This window comes from Linepithema humile, chromosome 6 (genome assembly GCF_040581485.1).
Source record: "Linepithema humile isolate Giens D197 chromosome 6, Lhum_UNIL_v1.0, whole genome shotgun sequence".
Lineage (NCBI taxonomy): Eukaryota > Metazoa > Arthropoda > Insecta > Hymenoptera > Formicidae > Linepithema > Linepithema humile.
Genome location: NC_090133.1, coordinates 8,103,435 through 8,123,680, shown reverse-complemented (window position 1 = coordinate 8,123,680; position 20,246 = coordinate 8,103,435). Strand labels below are relative to the sequence as shown.

The 20,246-nt window shown below is 38.2% G+C and overlaps 2 protein-coding genes across 6 annotated transcripts in view; one reads left to right on the top strand and one right to left on the bottom strand.

Moving 5' to 3' along the window:
* Window positions 1-2,192, bottom strand: part of STUB1 (STIP1 homology and U-box containing protein 1) — a 215,695-nt gene extending 213,503 nt beyond the window's left edge. The window contains exon 1 of the mRNA XM_012377447.2: window positions 1,498-2,192. The gene's annotated coding sequence lies outside the window, so the exon portion shown is untranslated. The remainder of the gene's footprint in view (window positions 1-1,497) is intronic.
* LOC105678328 (opioid-binding protein/cell adhesion molecule homolog) overlaps window positions 1-20,246 on the top strand; it is a 176,045-nt gene that overhangs the window by 65,411 nt on the left and 90,388 nt on the right. Inside the window, exons 1-3 of one of the 5 annotated variants that reach the window (XM_067357959.1) lie at window positions 12,950-13,040; window positions 13,179-13,253; window positions 13,599-13,737. The gene's annotated coding sequence lies outside the window, so the exon portion shown is untranslated. The other 4 variants (XM_067357958.1, XM_067357960.1, XM_067357961.1 and 1 more) reach the window with 4 other exon arrangements.

Sequence of the window (20,246 nt, the reverse complement as noted above, 5' to 3'; positions counted from 1 at the left end):
AAGTGCTCCTGATTTCGTGCTATAATGTGAAATTAGATCACAGACGCGGCAAGAAGCAGCGCGCCATTACGACATATTGAATTCTGCTTGATTCTTAGCTACGATAAATCGCGATATGACGAATCGCTGCGCTTCGACGATCTACTCTCTCGAATATCACGCTCTTCATTCATACACAGTTATTGTGCGCAATGTCATTTGATGCACAATAATTCGTTAGTTTGCATAAGAGAGAGGAATCATAACAGGCATGATTGAATTGCCTTTTATCGGCTGACATAACTCTTTGATACAAAACACGGTCGGTTTAGTTTAATACAATAGCAACAGTTACAATTACTCGATATTTGTTGTGTAAAAATATTTTACAATCAATAAAACGATAATATTTGCACATGTGCAAAAAATTTTTGAAAAACTTTTCTCCATTAACTTTTCCAGATCGCTCGTTGTAGATCGACGTTGTAGACTTCACTATAGTTTGATATTGGGGATTAATACAGAGAGAGAGAGAGAGAGAGAGAGAGATTGTCTAGTGGGATTTTAATGAGACACCTTGATTGTTTTGGATGGAATGGCTCTTTGTCGTAGAGAATCGAACCGTGGTATGATGCTCACGCGGACTTACGCGAAATTGAACTCATAGCGCATGTACAAGCGAGGATATCGCGGTGAATATTGGTTTTTGTTGTGTCGTTACCATCTGACGAGTCATTTTTCCGCCCGCGCACGCACGATCTCTACGCGAACGGCGATATCCGATCGAGGTACTCGTAAGTGCCAATCGCGCCAACGTCACGTACGATTGCAACGTGTCCCACGTTGGTCCTGCCAACAAGCCGGGGCGCGTGATGCGACGCGATGGAAACGGCAAAGTTCGGCAAAAATTGAACGAGAGGAAAAAAAAGGACGAATTGTTTCGTAACTGTCCTTTTGTTGATTGGAATGCCACTCCCGCGCCGTTCCCGAGATCGTACCGTGTAAAAAATAGAGTATTCTATTTTACGCGGCTCGTTGCGCATGTATGCCGGCGCTCGTTTTTAATTTACATACATGCTATACGAGTTGAGCGATCAGGACGAAACGATCAAATTGGACTTTTTTTTTAATTATTTCTGCTTTTAGCAAGAATGCCTGTTAAATTTATAAGACTTTCGCGAAATGCATTTGTAAATGTCTATAAATTTATTATACTTATTTCGTTAAACTAACCGATCGTTCAAACATCGCGTAAAATATTGAATTATTGAATTATTTCTGCAGCACTCTCATTTGATAGTGTACCGCGACATATAATACAATATTTCAATAATATCGTGATTATTAAATAGTCGAATGGTCAATCAAGATTATTAATAATTCGGAGCGCGAGATAAAAATTGCATCGAAGATTAGGGGGTTTGATGTCAAAAAAATTTCGCAAAAAATACACGTCGTAATATCTACACGTTGGATCCGCGCTTTTACCTTTCCGCGGCGTCATCCTTATCCACTTACCTGAGTGCACACCTGACGGCGACGTCACAAAAAGCTCCACGTCTTTTTACCTGGCTGCTGAAAATTGCGCTTTAATGGCGATACCAGCGTTGCTGGCTGCAGTTGACGGTTAAAATTACCTTCGGATCGGCGATGCACTCGGAGGCGGGATCGTCGAGCTCTCGCCCGTCAACGTTATCACTTTATCTCCGACCCCGCAGGTGGTCTGGCGTCTGCCTTAACTGTGGGCGTAAAGAAAAAGAAAAAAAAAAAAAAAAATGAAAATAAAAAAAATACATAAAAAATTAAAAAAATGAAAGAAGGACTACATCTCCTAGAAACGCGTACAACGAAGTTGAGCTTCTCGTGGCGCAAGGCGTCTTCCGTTTTTACGCAAAAGTTATCGAAGATTATAAATCACGATGCAGACGCGCTCGGCGTTTTCTATAAGTTTCCGCCGCGTGATGATTGATAAGGCAACTTTCGGCAAGTTTGCCGTATAATACGCGGAAGTTAAGATACCGTATGCACTCTAGTTTCGACATTTTCTTGTTGCGCCTTCCCAAACTGCGTCCCGTAAACTCGCTGCGAGAGATATTAGATTGCTCGACATGCAAATATATTCCGTATAAATCTTAAAAATTCAATGACACATTTATAATGAAAAATGAACGAAGCATTTGCGTGAATAATAAACGCTATATAAAAAATGCTCGGAATTAGAAGCAAGACAATTGTGACACAATAATAAAACACTGCATCCGTCAGACGTTCCGCGTAGCTCATTAAAACGGATACATTTGAAAACTATCGGGGCAATTCACGCGAGTAGATAAATTAATTTGAAAACTGCGTCGCAATTCACGTGAGCTCTAGTCATACGTAGCCATTAAGCAACGGCGGCAGTGGCAAGCTGTCCGTTAGAAGAATACCCTTCGCAAGCGAGAGCGCGCAATGACGAATAGCGATAGCGATTACACGAACGTGTAGGTGGATGTTGAACGAACGAGGGTGGAGGATAGAGCAGCGAACGAACGTTTCGCGCGCGCGGAGTTGGGGTCGAGGGTTTGCCCGTGCGAAGCGTTGCTGGAATGGTAGGAAGCAATTAATAACTTTGTCGTGGCAGGCAGGCAGGCAGGCAGGCAGGCAGCTAGGCAGGCAGGCAGCTAGGCAGGCAGGCAGGCAGGCAGGCAGACCTGTAGGCAGCAAGCAAGAGGGTGGCAGGCAGGCAAGCATAGTAGCTAGAGCCACGTTGCAATAATTACGACGTCACGCCTCCTGCCCAATCTAATTAACTAATGCAACTCCTTCCCAGTTTCTCCCTCTCTCTCTCTCTTCTCTCCTTCTCTCTCTCTTGGTTTCCCCCTTTCTCTCTATCTCGATTTTATTTTTTTCCAGCCTCCCGTCTTTTTGCATTTTCCTTTATTTCGTAGGCATAGTCTGATTTTTGCGAATTCATCCCAACTTGTAATTATCGTGAATCGGTAGTTAAGAAGGCTCTTAAAGCCTCAGCGCAAACAGGTGATATTGTTATTAAGAAAATTGATTAATTATATGACAGATAGAGAGTCCATAATTTCAAGACTTAATAGACGAAAAATTAAAGATTAATTTACTTTGCTGAAATATTGAGTGAGATCTAAAATTAATATAATAATTAAAAAATTGATAACCAGTGAACGATTACGCATTTAGCCAAGATAGCCAAAAATAGCATCATTTAAGCAAGTAATTTTTGATCCGACATGAAATATTAATATTACACAATTTGTATATTCAAAAAACTTCTTTCGCGGATATAAAGCTGCGAAATATTTCATTGTTGCAACACGATCACTCAGATCGTCTAGACGTAAGTCTAAATCTGAGTTTTTATTTACGATCGATTCACGGAACATTCCTAAATGCGGTACTAAAACTTACAAGAAAATAGCCGCCGCACTTAGCGGTAAGCGTGCGCGATGCAGAATATAGCCCATTGTGTCCATTGGATGTTACAGCCCTCTTTACGATGCAAACCGATAACAGCGATGTTACACAAGAAAATCTCCCTAAATTATCGTCGACGCTCATTAGGCACGGTGTGATCATCTGCACGTGGATTCGTATACATACGCCGGTTGTATCGGGGAGACATTTGATCGACACACGCATACGGCGCAACTTCCCTAAAGTGACAATCGATTAAACGTATCCAGACGTCCCGGTAAAACACGATTGATGAACAATTCACGTGCTAAACTAGATAAATCTCTTTTTATTGAGAATGTGGTGTCACAAGATAAATCTCATGACCGATATTCATTAGGGAAAAATCTCGAGTATATTATAGAGCTGTCAGACAAAATGACTCGCTGCTAACAAAATTATGATTGGACGTCAGGTTTATTTGCGATGTTACAATAAAGCTCAGTTCTCAATATACTGATAACTAAGTTTAAAAATCAAATTTTATTGATAAGTAGATCTTTGGCAAATAAAATTTTCTATTTCTTTTTCCATCCAATCCTTTGATAAATTTTATAAAATCTCAATGTAATTGCTGTAATTCTTTGTTATTAATAATACTGAAAACTTTTAAATTTTTTTACGAGTATAGTCTTATTCTAAAAAAAGATAAAATATTATTCATACGAATTGCTTTCATTATAGTTACATACGACTATACTTTTATTCCGACCGAAATTGGAATTCATTTCGCGCAGTCGAGTATGGCTTTTAACTCATACACACACGCGCGCGCGCGCACACACACACACACACACACACACACACACACACACACACACACACACACACACACGCACACACACGCACGCACGCACGCGCACACACGCACACACACACAGAGCATAGGGAATTAAACTAAAAACTGTTGATCAATCATTAATGACCGAAATTGCCTTTGCCATAAGCCTCGTACAATCAGACATTTTCCATTTTCCGCATTATAAACTAATGTCCGCAAATATTTCGGCTTTTTAAAAATAAAGCAAATGTGTGCGAGCATTAGATTAACGAGAAAATTGCACAATTTATCGACATGTCATTTGCAATTAAAAAACGTAAATTGTTCATGAAAAAAATTTTAAATCTAGGTACCGAAAATAAAAATGTAATAAATTTATAAGTTTAGAACTGAAAAGAGTACAGAACAACGCGAAAAGAAATGAAGTGGACATTCTCTCTCATCCCCATACGCGAGAGATCCACGGTTACTGGGAGTAAATCTTGATTAAACTCCGGTCGGACAGAGGTGGAGAATGGAGGAGGATGAAAGATTCTTTAGTCGACAGATTTACCTCGTCGCGCGGAGATCAGTGAATTCCGAAGCGCCAAGTATTTCAAGTGCTTCGAAAGTTTCCTCTTTATCTTCCCACGTTCTCGGTCGGTCGCCCTCCTCTTTTACCCTCCTTTTATCCCCGTCATGGTCGGTGAGCGACGCGGTGAGAAAGAAGAGGAGAAAAAGAATTAAGGGAAACGCTTGGCAGCGGTGCAGCGCGGTGAATGCATTACATGTCAGGATGACCGACTCGTCGAACGGCATCGTCACGAAAATCGCAGAGATTTTCCCCGGGATCAATCGAAGGAAAATTTTATCCGCACTACGTGCCCCACCTACGATGGCTGGCACGATTCCCTTCGTCTATTCATTAATTCTTGAGATGAGGTCATTTGTGCGCTTGGCTCCTTACATATTCTACGAATAAATGGCAGAAGAGCGGAGAGAGAGAGAGAGAGAAAGGGGTGGAGAGAGACCTCGTTTCAGGCGAATATGAACGGCAAGCGGTGATCCGTTGTTTGTGTACGCAAATCGCCGGCGAATCCGATCTAATGGACGGAGCAGCGTTGACGAACTTTCACCCCTTCGGAAAAATAATCGACGTTTGTTAATTGAGCACCGGTATCATCGTTAGACTGGTACAAATACGCTAAATCAATTCGTTCGGCAACGTAACAAGTTTCCGTAACGGCATCGTTTTTCACAGTACCTCACGCTCGCTACATTTTCCTGAAATACTGCGACCAGATACGTAGTTTTTATTGGTCGGCCGGGAGGTTTATGTGCTTCCGTTCTGGCGCATAAATTTCTATTCCCGGTTGGAAGTTCGAGCTTATTTCGCGTGATGGAGAAGGCGTCAATGGCATCCCGGCATTACGACAGTCTGGCAAGGCAATAAGACCGCCGCCGCGCCCGGCTCTCGGCGATTGCTTCATTTCCGTAAAGAGGCAGGCTATCTGTACTTCCGTTTCCATCGAAACCTGTCGGGCTTCTGTATATCAACCGTGTGGTAACCGGTGCACACTTCTTTACGCCACGCCGACAATCGTTTCTCCGGAATCTGACAGCGCGCCACTACGCGAATGTATCCTGCGTCATTTTCGCGACGTTGGCTTCCTCCACGAGATGGATGAAATAAATCTTGCCAGGTTCGAGGTATAATTGAAAAGTTGACGAGGGCAAAAATCCATGGTTTTTATCATTAAACCAGCATTTTGCAGTATTTGATGAATTTTAGAAAACTCTTGAACGCTTGAACTCTTGAACTCTTTGGAAACATTCACTCGTTACACTTCTCGCAAATTCAAGTGTATAAATTATTTTCTCGCTTTTTTTTTTTTAAGTACGGCATTTGTATTTGATCTTGTTTTCACGAACTAGTCGGTGCCATCGTGTCGATAGCCAAAAACGCGTTGATACTTCCGTCGTCTACAGTTGTCAGTTATAGAGCGCGGGCAACGTATACATACATATATATATTTATAGCCTACGGGGGCGATGTAGGTCACGACGAAAAAAAGAGTGCATGACGCGAGCATTTTTTAATCATTTCCAGTCAACGGACACGTCACACAATGCGATGCGACATACTGGAAAAGCAATAGAGCAAACACGGTATATCGCGGCTATAGGTAACATTTGTGTGTAACAAACAACGCACGTAGATATCGCTATAGCATAAAATAAACCAAAGGGCGGGTAACACGCGAAAAAAAATTAAATTTGCTGCGCGATGTAGCTGCGACCGATCTCTTTTTGTTGGCCGTTTGGCTGGCAGCAACGGCTCGATTAACACGCGTATCAAACGCACGCTTGTCGCTACGCATGCAAGATTTTCGTTCGTTCGTACGCGCGCAGCCATATGACAGAGCAAATTAATTAAAATAAATTCAACATTGTGTTGCGAAAGTCCGGCGTAACGAGAGAGGACACGCGTAAGCGAATGCAGGAACTGGTAGCTGGTAAATCGATTTCGTGAAATTCGCGAGTCACAAAAATCATTACAAATTAAATTATTAATTGTGCAAAAATAAGTCTGAGAGAATTTCTTCAACTATCTTAACCGCGCTCAGTAGTTTCCCGACCGAGTTCGTAGCCAGTTCGTTTTAATAGGAAACTTCTTATCCGCCGGCGCCGGCGATGTAAAACTCCGAGTGCCTTGTAAATCTCTCCGCTTTACTTTGCGTATTTACGTACGCGCGTAAATTAACGATGCATTAAGTTATAGCTTCGGAAGTCGGCGTTTTCGTCGCTACAAGCACCAACCACGAGCAACTTTCTCACGTTAATTAAAAATACGGGGAAAATTCGCAATGCTGTATTCAATCGAATTTGCATTGTCAACTATATAATATTTTGTACAATTGTCTCTGCGAAACGTGTAATTTATGTATATGTTGCAACGGCAACAGAAGTTTTTGCACACTGAAAACAGACGTCAAAAGCGTGTAGTTTACATAATCAAAATCCTTTGTTTTCACTATGTTTACACGCGGCAAACGCAGTGATTACGCAACTTTCGACTTCAAAGAGCGGGAACGCTTGGTGTATTAAATTTGAGAGTCGCAATTATTGAATAGCGGCCTTACGATGGAGGTCGAGTCCTTTGATTATGTGATAACGATCGCGCGGCCTGAAAACACTTTCGAACGAGAAGAATCAGTGAATTATAAAGAGTTCCGTTTGTTGAGAAACTTTCCAACGACTTGGCGAAGAGTGGGTCACAGGTATACCCAAGTATTCTCCCTTGGTACTGGAAAGGACTTAATGGTCAAAGCCGGCGCCAAGTTTTTCATCCTGCTTGCCTGCCTGCCTGCCTGCCTGCCTGCCTTGCGAAGGGGAGAAGCGAGAAAGAACGGGAGCGGGCAGCGAGATCTAGATTTTTGTTATTCTTATTCCCGTGACACGCCGTTGCACTAGCAGACTGTTAATTCACGTTTAAAAACTTTCGTGACGACGCTGTGGCTCGCTGAAGCACCGCCGCACGTACGAATAATAAAATAAAACGCGTTATCGTAGAGAATCCAGTCCAATCCAGTTAGAAATATCTCAATGTTTCTTTCACGGCGAAATTAATGCGGTCGAGAGAAAATTTGCATTGAATAAAGTCCATGCGCTTTTTGCATCCCGTGTAATTTATGTTGCTACATCAACTAAAATCCTTGTATAATAATGAACATCGAAAAACCATTATTAATTTTGATATCGCACAGAGGTGTCTATCATCTTGTATTTTGCGAGAACATTAGAGCCTTTATCAACCACGTACGACAGCCTTTGTATACGCCGCGCGCTTAATCATAGCTGTGTACACTATCTTACACGTGCTGTGAAACTAGTTTAAACGCGAGTCGCTAATGTACGTGCAAACGAATACCTCTCCGGGGAAACTTTATTTCGACTGCCGTCATTACATTAATTGATTGGACGATTAGTCAAACCTTACCCCGCGCGATCATCCTTGTTTTAGAACACACGCCGATTAATTAATTATAAAATTAATGCATAATGATAATGAGCGAAGTGGTTAAACGCAATAGCAACGATAAACTGACAAATATATTTTGCGTAGAGAAAGTGATAATTTCATATATAATTACGAGAGATTACAGCCTAGTTTAACTAACAGCCATTGAAAATTATATTTAAAACTGCATCTTCTCAAAAATACATAAATGTAAGGTTTTTTTCCGATCGGGCTTACGTTATATCGTCTTTAATGATCGGTTCTAAGCGGAACGCGCGATCCCCTTTTTCAGAGAGACTGTTATTTGCGATATTACGTCATGCATGCAATTGTGAGGTAAAAGTATTTCTGTAAACTGAAGCCTTTATCGATCCGATGAGAAAATGGAGTGAGAGAAGAGAGAGAGAGAGAGAGAGAGAGAGAGAGAGAGAGAGAGAGAGCGGTGACAGAAAGAAAGTGAGAAAAATCGACAGGGACGATGGAAAAAGGGACAAGCAGTAGAAAAAGGGAACGAAGGAGAACAGCGGAAAAGTGGTCGGGTACAAGAGCACGAAATGTACTAGTATGAATTTTCCATGCCGAGCTTCATCTCCCGTTGATCTCTCTTTTTCCGAGCGGGCACATTAACGCGCACAAACTAAGAGACATTACTTCCGCACCTCCCTACCCTGGAGATTAATAACTTCCCTCTCGTTTACGCAGTCAGGAAACTTTCAGAAATATTCCTCTACCGCGACATGATGGTCAATTTAATGTCCGAAAAATGAAAATAATTATAAAAGCAGCACAGAGATCTTGGATCTCAGATAAATTTGCTCACAGTAAAATTTCAATTGAAATCTTTCCATTTAACAATTTAAACTACGTTTTTACATTACGAAAATTTGCAGCGTGGCGAAATAAAGAACTGCTGCACTTCCGATCTCTTATATCTTTTTAGAACTCTATTTTATAGAAAGAAATCTCGATTTGGCAGGGCGTAAAGTACAAGCTCCACCGAGCGATAATTTACGGCTTCGTATATCGATCCACGATGCGCGTAACTCGATAACCGATAAACCAAGACACGGTCGTCGAACTAATGCACTTCCCGATCCGTCCCGAGGAAACGTAATCGACTCCAGCGCGAGGTGAGTTCGCGCGAAATCTCACGCGACTTAAAAACTTCTCCGTCGCTTCACGTGCAGTCAACTACTAAGTTCGTGCTTCAAAGCGAGCAAAACACGCATACAAAGTGCCGCGCTTTACGTAAACCGCAAACGCTGACGCAAGCTAATTTCTAGCTTATGCCTACCGCATTTACTTATCTTAAAAGCGAATTGTACTGTCGTTATTTAAGGAACAATTAACTAAATGGTAAATCTCGAAATTGTTAATTACGTATGCTCAATTTATAAATAATCTTATTTTCTCAAACAAACTAAATATCGCAATAGCAAATTTTCAATTTAATTTCTAGTTTGAAAAATTATTATTTCCATATCTTTCAATATTTTAACATAAGTATATCAAAATTATTTTATTATATAATTTTTATTTTTAATTATTTTATTTTTTTTGCATTACTATTCATTTAAACCGGACATGCAAATATGTACAATTTGAATGAAAGGTTACAGTAAACTCATTATCGCGATAAGATATTCCTCTTCCGTTTGCTTAACAATTGCGCATACGGTATTAATTTCTCTATTACAATAATTTTAGCTTCTTAACTATTGGTCGCCCAATCTACTATCCTTTGAAGTTTGCTTCAAATATCCAAAAAAGCAAGATTGGATCGGTAACTTTTAATCGGGAAGAGCAATCTGAGTGGAAGGTAACTATTCGCGAAAGAGCAGCTTGACCGGCACCCTATACATAATGAAGCTACGAGGGGAAAAAAAGCCAAGCACGTACACGGACCAGCTCGCCCGCTTCACTCGCACGAGAATTCCGAGAAGGACGCGTGTTACTGCATGCGGGCTCGCTGAATAATGAAACGATCCCAGTCCAAGAGAGCGTGCTTGTCGATTTCGCGTATCTCGCTGCTGCACAAGCACTCCGTTCTCTAAATCGCAGCGCGCGCGACTATTTCCTCGCCGTTAATGCTCGACGATTATCACGGACGAGCTTTTACGGGATCTAAACTGTCGCACTTTTTTTTTAAACCTCGACGCAAATTAATTCTAGAACGCATATATAGTTCGGAAGCATTTTTAATTAACTTTAAAATACGAACTTTGATCTCGATGAATAAATTTTTATTCATTAAATCTACATATCATTGATATAAGTGTAGTCAATGTACGGTGCGTTTAAAGTAGAGAGTTTAAAATGCATCTAAATAATTAAAAACAAGAAATCAAGAAAAGATTTTGATCCAAACAAATCCAAACAATCCAAAGATTAATATATTAACAAATAATTGTCGAGTATTATTAAATTAGATATTAATTAATGTATCATGTACTTTAAACGAAATTCTTCAATTTTATGAAAAATTCTTGTGATTTTTTAATTTTTGATTGTATATGAGAAATCATGCATTTACATTTGCATTTCCTGTAATTATAACATTATCTAAATCTATTATTGATTAAACAAATGATAATGATGATAACGATAAATTATAAAGTAATAATAATTATATCAATAATATTAATTGTCATCGTGATTTAGGTTACTCATAAACGGATTATATAGAATAGCCGCAATAAATTCCGGTGGTCAATTAATGTTTACTACGTTACTATTAATTAAATTACATCGAATTACATACTACACTTATTTCAGCGGTATGTATTTTATAGAAAAAGAAATTCTGCACTTTCGGTATAAAATTTAATATGTCTGTATACGATTGTTTGTAAAATCTGATCTCAATAATTTTCATGTAATTAAAATAATATTTGTAATATTAATTTTAACAGTGCATAAAAAATGATGTACAATTACATATTTAATAAACACACACATATATATACATATTAAATGTAATAATTAGTTATAATTATTATATATAGATATATAGACTTACCGGTTGTTGTCCTGCAGCTTTTTCCCATCGGCTGATTTATTCCATTTTCTCTCTAAACATCAAAAAATGTGATTATATTATTATAATTATGATTATATTATATATATTATTATAAAATCTTATCAATCAATAAATAAATTACATTTAATGTATAATTTTATTATATATGTATGTGCATATGGACTCACCAATCGTCATCTCGCTGCTTCTTTCTCGTCGGCTGATATATTCACTCACTATCACTATCACTATCACTCACGGCACTCGCCCGATACTTTTTCTCGACACTCCCGAAATCCGTGTACGCGGCGACTATTATTCGATAATAGCTATCACTTACGATACTCGCCCGATACTTTTTCTCGACACTCCCGAAATCCGTGTACGCGGCGATTATTATTCGATAAAAACTCACGCACGACACTCGCCCGATACTTTTTCTCGACACTTCCGAAATCCGTGTACGCGACGATTATTATTCGATAAAAACTATCACGCGCACAGCACTCGCCCGATACTTTTTCTCGGCATTCCCGAAATCCGTGTACACGGCGATTATCGTTCGGCAAACTAGCAAACGCGCCAAAAGTTCATGATATCATACATTTATACAAAGTTAGAGATGCTTTTATTCGAAACGTTTATTGCCATTGTGCGTGGCATACCGGAATTAATGCAAGGCGATCTGTGTAGCAGTTCGTATATTTTTTATCACCATTCGCGGCATTTCTGTCTCTTAAAACACGATGCAATTGCGATGTAATTACCTGATATTCTTTCTGGAAATGTCCGAAATCCCAATACATGTAATGGCGGCTAATCGACGACTAACGGAAATCGTAATGGACACTAGCGAAGATACGTGAATTGCCGCAACGGTAAAGCTAGTAAAGACTAGTAAAGACGCGGACTAGTAACGACGTCTAGAAAGGTCCGCGCGAATTAACGATAGCGCTAGCGAAAACGCGCGAATTGCGACAGCGCATGCGAAGACGTACAATTTTTGACACTGTCCAATAACAAAGCGCGACTATCAACGGCGCCTAGTGGAAATGCGTGAATTATTACCAAACGTACGAACTCATCGAAGGATGTCTCGTACAAATTCACTAAGCATTGATCGCCATCACATACATCGTTTATTCATCGACTAAATGTTGATCATTATTATCCGCGCTACACTTTTCCCGCTCTTTATTATTACCGCCCCCTTCCAAACCGGCTAGATGGCCGTAAGAGGGCAAATCCCTCGGAGTCATTTTATATTTTCTCTCTCTCTCTCTCTCTCTCTCTCTCTCTCTCTCTCTCTCTCTCTCCGCGCTACACTCTTATTTCGTCATAATCACTGATGATTGTCCGATGTTTCTTTAATATTACTGAAATTTCTCCACTCGCGACTAAACACGAACGCGTCCGCGAATTCACATCCGCGATACCGCGTAATCACTTGAGTTCTTATTCAACGTTTATGTGCGACATCTGTATAGCGGTTCGTATCATTCTCTGTATATTATTCGCGGCGTTTATGTTAATAAAACACGCAATTGTGTGTAAGTACCTGATATTTTTTCTCAAAATGGGGGCGGAACATTTTTTATCGAAGCCTGGGGAAAACTCTTGTAATAGCAACTGGCGCGAATGCGACGACGGTTGGCGGAAGACGTACAGTTATATGGAAGGGGTCTCACGCCTATCGTCACGGCTGTTATAGGCAAGTTCAAGACGATGCGTCGTCATACAGTGAAACGCTCAGCGCAGTGGCTGATTTGATATCGGAATCCTTCGTCGATCGAAAGGTAATTGCTTAATATCAGATATTTTGATTTGATTACATATATGCGCAATTAGTCTTCTACAGATGTCAAGGGAATATGGGAAGCGTTCTCAGTACACCGCTTAAAGCACAACAGACGGTAATGTGAATGTGTTTACAGATGACGATAGGACGATACGTGACCTTCGTAATTCCGGGAATGGCGGTTATTGTCAGGCGCTCAATAGGCATAAAAGTATGTTTACGTCGTGTCTCCGCATATTTGGCTCCAAACAAAACACGGCACGTTTGTTCTTTTTTTAATCGGCGAGAGTAAGTGAGCGTATACACATGGAATATAAGATAATCATAACCTTTCTTCTCTGGTTAATATTAGCAATTACTCATCGATCGATGAAACACTTGCGATGATCGCATTACGAACGTTAAACAATATCAATAATTTTTTGTATAGGTTTATAAATCGTTAATATTTTTTGTTTTTTTCGCATTCTTTCCGCGTCAAAAGTAAATACACGAAAATATATACGCGTCGAAAGTGTAACATTAACATTTTTAAATATATTCTTAATTTTCACAGATGATTGTGATCGACTACGTTTTGGCGATTTGCGATTTATTCGTGTGAGTGAATAATCTTCAAATCTTGGGAGCAAACAAGAATTGGCATCGATGGAATAGCATCGGAATAGCAACGTGTAGCAGGTGCATAACAGTTGGTGAGTGAATTATTCATTGCATAATTGTTTTTCTCATTCGGAATAATCATATTGATAGGTACTCAAAACTGTCTCGAACAGAAACTTGAACGATTTAAAACTGTATCTTGCTTCTTGAGCATCTGCCAATTAAATAATTTATATAAATTGATTATTATTATTATAAACTGCTACGGCTTGAAAGATTATGATAAGATTAGGATTACCGAGAAAGGTTTGATGCACACACATTATAATTTGCGTTATTTGAACGCGCACAAGATAGATTAATTTGCATTCACTTTATATATCTTGTCTCTATAAACTTGTCTCCATAAACATTAAACTTTAGTAACGTAAATTATATATTAATCGAATAGAGTAATTGTAATAAATCTAAGACTTCTTCCATCTTCTATAATCCATAGAAAACATAAGACAGCTTATATTTCATATAGAGCTAATATTGTTAATTGAGTTTTAGGACTTTGGTTCTCTTTTTCATTTTTTTCTGTAGAAAAGCTCTAAAAGATTAATTAAATCTCATATAACTTTATCTCATATTCGAGAAAACGATTCATGAACCAGTATCGGTCCAGAGTAAGCTAATGCAGTACGTTACGTTCGATAATCCGATAAACGCGATTTCGAATTGCAATTTATGCGTCGCGTGCATGGCACCGCCGCCGCCGTTCGCGTTTTAACGATCGTGTATCAAAACAAGAAGTGTCGATCAAATTCTCTGCACGGCTACCGCGTGCGAACGTAATCATGCGTTACTTGTGGAATTCGCTCTATCGCCTGTGTGAAAATTACTATAATCAAAGATTCAACATAAAAAGGGCTGTGTAAGTGCCATATTTCTAGAAAATTATTTCTTTACTTGACAGCGGACTCTGCGTTGAAAGGCTGATACATGTTTGTGAAAGACGCTCGTTATAAATATTTATATGCTGTTTAAATTATTTATGAAGCTGAAAAGGAATGTTACATTAAACAGTACTTTTCTCCCGCTTTATTTGAAAATGAGAGAAAGATCTTTTTTAGAAAGATAAATTTTTACAAGAATTATTTTTTTGATACTCATAATTGGAACGGCGTTATTTACAGTAACTCGATTTAGCTGTATCATGTACAGAATAATTTTCTTTTCGTCGCAACAACATCGAACAAGCACGCTCTTCGCCATTAATAAATTTACTTAGCGAATAATCGAGAAAGAATCGAGGCTGTACCGTACTGTCTTCGAATATATACGGCAACCTTTGTATTCCTGGATCCGGCGTATATATTCGTGGTCGTGTATATAAAGGATCCTAAGGGAAAAAATTGAAACATTACTCACGCGGTACTATTGTTCTCTCCCTTTCGTGCGTCCCCACATGCAAATGGTAGAATTTTCCGTCCGCCGTGTATTTCACGTTGAATTTCATGCTGAAGCGCTCTCGATGTAGCTTATCTATTATCTGCGTCGAGAATCTCTCTCGTTCCGATAATGGGCCATCTAGTGGCATTTAACTTCATCGACTTATCGGCACAACACAATCATGGTTTTCTACTTTTTACGTTGGAAATTATTTATTTCATCAAATTATAAATAATTATTATAAAAATAAATTTCTTATAAAATAGTCAAATGTTCTAGATTCCGTTTTTTAAACGCTTTGTGCGTCATCACACAGTGACCAATTTATTCTTTGTATTCTAATTTTAATATTTGCAAAGGTATAAAATATTTTAGAACTGTAATTTGAAACTGTGTTTTATGAATATATTTGTAAACTTAATTGCTTTTTATTAAAATATTGATTACAGTCATATTTCTATAAAATATTTGTTATTATTTTAACTCACATTAAATATTTTTATTGCTAAGCTGCTAATTAAGATTAAGTTAAAGGTTGGAATTAATTTAAAATTTTATTTTTATATCAATTTAATTTTGTATCAATTTAATTTGATATTTAATTTAATCAAGTTTAATAAAAAATGTGTTGACGTTTACAGAACCGTCATTTTTTAAATTTCTGTTTTTTAACATCAGTAACATAAAACTGTTATAGGTCAGGCGAATATGTGATAGATTTCACTACATTTATATTTATTTTATTTTTACAAAAACAAAAAAAAGGAAAATGGAGAGAAAAAAATAGATAAATTTATCATAGTGCGACATTAGACTTCATGGTTGCGTAACATGCTGATAGTCGAGGTACATAGAGTACATCATTTCGGGCAGGTGAGGTAATCGACGATTAAACTTCATACGTCGGTGGCAGTCTCCTCGCTCTCACGTTAGGGTTTAACTCGGTAATAATAACGTCGTCCGAGTCTCGGGGTCCCGAAAGTTAACGACGATGTTACGCGTCTGCGAACGAAACGACGGACTCCGCTCGTTTTAAAATTAATCGACCGACCGATGTTCATCGGGGAACGACCGAACTTTGGACGACGTTCTCAGAGAAACGTTTTCGGAGAATTCCCCGAAGAGAGATGAAGGAGATACGGAGAAACGGTGTGACGTGAAACGAGGATAAAATCGTTCAAATTTTCATCAACAACGCTGGAAATGGAAGGGTGAAAGGAAGGGAGACTGAGGGACTATCATCGTACTTTCTAAAGTCCGCTTTTGCTTCGTTCATCCCACTCGGCCTAATCCTGCGCTTTGAAGAGCGTCAAGGAGCGCACGCAACGACTCTTCGTGCTCACAGCTATCGCGTTTCCCCTTCATAACACCACCGAGCATTTGTCTTCATTTCTTGCGCTACTCTAAGCGGCGGTCCGTAGTTATGATTTAAGGCTGTAGTTCTGCGGTGAAGCTGAAGAAGAACCAGCGGTGTAGACGCGAGTAAAATGATCTCGCCGTCGTCGTCGACGACGATGATGACGGAGACAAGGGGTCGAGCTGCTTACGTTAGTCGACGAATCGCAAGAGCCGTCGAATAATTGTTTCCGTTCGTTAGAGTTTAACGTGGAATCTCACTTACGTTTCAGCGATTAGGTCAACGGTAATTAGATTATCGCGTGACACAAAAAAATTCGATAAAAAAATTGGAAATCTTTGAACGTCGCTTGTTTTGTTGTCCCGATAATCGCGGATTACGAACTCGCGAATCTTTCATTCGAGCGACCGCAAAATATAGAAATACCGCTTATCTACGATCTCGCTGCAAGATTGTTGCGGGAAACCGTCGTAGCTTACAGGAACATAATCGGCCGCTTTATCCCTCGTGCAGAGATCTTTATCTCACGGTTTTGTGCGGCGCGATACGTCTCTCGCAGTGTAAGCGAGAAGTCTGTAAAGTTAGCACCTTGAATTTTTATAAAACTTATATGGCATTGTTCAAAATTTAATCACATTGTCCATACATAACTTTTTTGTTCACTTTGCAGAAAAATAATTACACTCAAACAAAAAATGGAATACAATTTTTTCACGAGGTTTAAATGTGTGTTTTTTTTTTAAATCTTTTTGTTCGTGTATAATTTTTCTTTGCAAAGTGGACAAAAGAATTATGTATGGACAAGTGTGGTCAAATTACGAATAATCAAATGCTACATAAATAAAATAAAAATTCGCATTTTGGAGTGCCAACTTCAGACCTATAAGAGAGAGGTAAGCGAGAGTTGTCGTTTAGTGTACCCGGGAATCTCGTCGCGTTATCATACCTGGAGCGCTGTTTACAACTTTCCAGTCACGACATGCCTTATTATCGCCCGGGCACCTGGGGTGATTCCGTATGCCGCCTATCGCGCGCGCGCTGCTTCGCGGGAAAATAACAACCGACACGTAATTCCGTGCATGACACCCACGCCTGCTGCCACTCGAGCGTTAATAAATGCATCGTACGTAGTGTGCAACCGTTGTTAAGCCGCCTCCCCGTCCTAGGTGCAACATGCAGGACGACCGTTGCAAACGGTAACGCGTTTCGTGAATTATGTCTAAAAATATTGGCTATCAAAGGTTACTAATTCTTATATTGTTATTGTACTTATCTTTTATTATTGTACATAACGGTAATGAATTTTGGATTTGGAATGAATTCTTGGATTTTATATAATAGATTACTAGAGTAAATATTGCATTTTAAATTTGTAGATCTTTATTTTGGTCGGCTTTAAATTTGTGAGTTTAAAACTTTTTTTTAAATTTGGATCTGCTAAAGTTTTGAGACAAATTCGGAAAATGTCTAAATAAATTAATCTCCGTTTGCGTCAATAACTAAATTTTTAAGTAGTGTTGACTATTATTTCTGATTCTTTATATATGCTTAAATAATTCAGAAGGATTTAAATTAATTAAATCGTGCTTTCATTCGCATTTAATAGTTAAATTTGATTTATTCTTTAGTTATTTTTGGTTTTTTCTATGTGAATAATTTGATATGTGCTTTATATTTTAATAGGAATGTATTGAGATTGAATTTCACAGTTTCACAGTATTATTTAATCGCGGATTGAAATAATGCTTTAAGCAATATACATAATTTCATACAAGAATAAATGAAATATTCATTTATCTTATCGTAATAATTTGATGTCGCGGTTGAAACACGATATTTTTAAGTGATTTTATTTTCGAAGATGTTTTCTGGCACGAATAAGTCGATTTAATATAAAAATGATACTATTACGGCGATTTAATGTTTGATATTATTTGAAGAAAGTAAATTATTCGGACAACTAATGGAGATTACGAAATGTGTATCCGGATAAATGCCAAGACGAGATAGCGTGAAATCATTTTAGCGTAGGTTTGTCGTCAGCAATGGCGCGATTTTTTGCGAGTCGTTCTTAGCACCCCAACGATCCTGCGAGAAGTGCGGTACTTAACGTTGTATTAAAGGCCCGATAACATGATGCTCGAGGAAAGTTGTGACGCCATTAAGATAATCTCTCGCAGTAGTATTATGCGGTGCCGCAGAAGCAGAACGACAGTGTTCTGCGGGGTTGGAAAGAGGGAGGGGGGGCATAGGGAAGGGTATATTGCGAGACGAAGCGAGAAAATAACGGCGAAAAAAGTATAATTATGACTAACTCACATTTGAGGGAATCGTAAACGGAATCGTGAACGGACACAATTAGAAATAAAATGTAAAATGTCGAAGGCAAAAATTTCTTTGGGTTTGCATCACATACCATTTTGAATCTTGTATTTAATTAATTTATTGTAGCATATCTGCTATTTCTTTTGTGATAAAAGAAGATGCATAAAGTAGCGCCAAGTAAGAGAAAATGTTTATTTAAACACTTTTTTTAAATATTATATTTTGAAATTAAATTCATAAAGTATGTAGTTTAAAATCATGATCTTAAGATTTTAGCTGAGCAATGGTAGTAGCGATGGTAATATTGTTTCTCTGATAAAACTGTGTACTTTGTATCAAAATAATTATATTTTTTTTAAATTATATAGCGCAATAATATTTTGAAACCGTAACTATAATTAGATTCTGTTGGACGCGAATTAACTAACATATAATCTTATACTTCATTATCTTACAGTATACCACTGCCATGATTTTCTGTAGTAATATTACTGATAAGTTAACAAGAGCATCTTCCATTGTTAGTCGACAGAAGTGGCTTAAACGGCAAACAAGAGAATTAACTTATCCGTTCCGCCTCAATTTGCAGTAAGACGGGCAAGAAATAAATGGAAAAAGGAACGAGGATAATTGAACGACTTGCGTGAGGGGCGATGTAGGTCAGAGAAAATCGAAGATTAAATTATACTCTTTGCAGTACAATCCTTTACATAATTCTAGGTTTCTCATAAGCATCACCTGCGCTCTTTTAAACGGCATATTCCTGAAAAATCTCGTTAGAGCGGAGAGTCAGTTTCTGACGTCAGAGATTGATGTAAAATTAGTTGGTTAAAAGTTATCGCGCGCAATGTATTAGAGTACGAAAAACAAGTGGTGGCGGCGGTGATTCGAAGTTGTAATTGAAGTAAAGAGAAATCTTTACTCGCTGGAGATTTAATCTGTTACTATAGAAAACACAGGCGTGATATCGTTGCTTTATCAAGCTGAGAAAATCTCATATCGGAAATTGTCTGCTGCGGAATGAATTATACGGTACGGGGTTGAGAATAATGAAAGAGATACGCGAATTAAATTATCCGCGAGCGAAATCGATGCAATTAACACTTAAATGGCATTTTCTAATTATCGTATCTGTTAAAAAGAAATTGGACCGATTTCACGCGAATTTGTCTCGTCTATATATTATATATATATATATATATATATATATATATATTTGCACATATCTATATACGATTGGAAAAATATCTATAAATGAGAAAAAGGCGAACTACATGAATATTGCATATGCATATATATGTAATGAAAAATATAACTATTGTTTCAATCTGTACTTTATTGATTATCAATTTCACGTCAAAAAAAATAATTAACTTTATTTGATTGAATTTTTTTGATTTTATAAAACATTTCACATGTCCAAAGTAGTATAACAGTAATAAAGTCAAGATGGTTGTAATATTACAATCAGATATTTAAATT